Here is a 266-nt window from a genome sequence, read left to right on the forward strand (position 1 = left end):
CGCCGGGAGCCCGCTTTCCCCCCTCGAAGGCCTGCCGGCAGAGCCGGGCTCCTCCCGCCCTTGGGCTCAAGGACATTTTTGTTTCGTTTCGGCTTCCCCTCCTGAACCTGACGCCGAAAGAGGGATCGCGGTAGCGCGGAGGGACAGGGACCCCTCCTACGGCGACAGGATTAGATGGCTCGTCCCCGACAGCGAGCGCTCGATGGCGGGGCCGCCCCGCAGAGGCGGCCTGGCTCCTCGGCTGGCCAACGCCTTTCCCAGTCCAC

General features: G+C 68.8%; 1 long non-coding RNA gene across 2 annotated transcripts in view; it reads left to right on the forward strand.

Moving 5' to 3' along the window:
• The window catches only part of LOC108445248, an 8,618-nt gene that overhangs the window by 6,154 nt on the left and 2,198 nt on the right, over positions 1-266 (forward strand). The window lies entirely within an intron of this gene.

Source organism: Corvus brachyrhynchos, unplaced genomic scaffold (assembly GCF_000691975.1).
Source record: "Corvus brachyrhynchos isolate BGI_N302 unplaced genomic scaffold, ASM69197v1 scaffold370, whole genome shotgun sequence".
In the NCBI taxonomy this organism is placed as follows: domain Eukaryota; kingdom Metazoa; phylum Chordata; class Aves; order Passeriformes; family Corvidae; genus Corvus; species Corvus brachyrhynchos.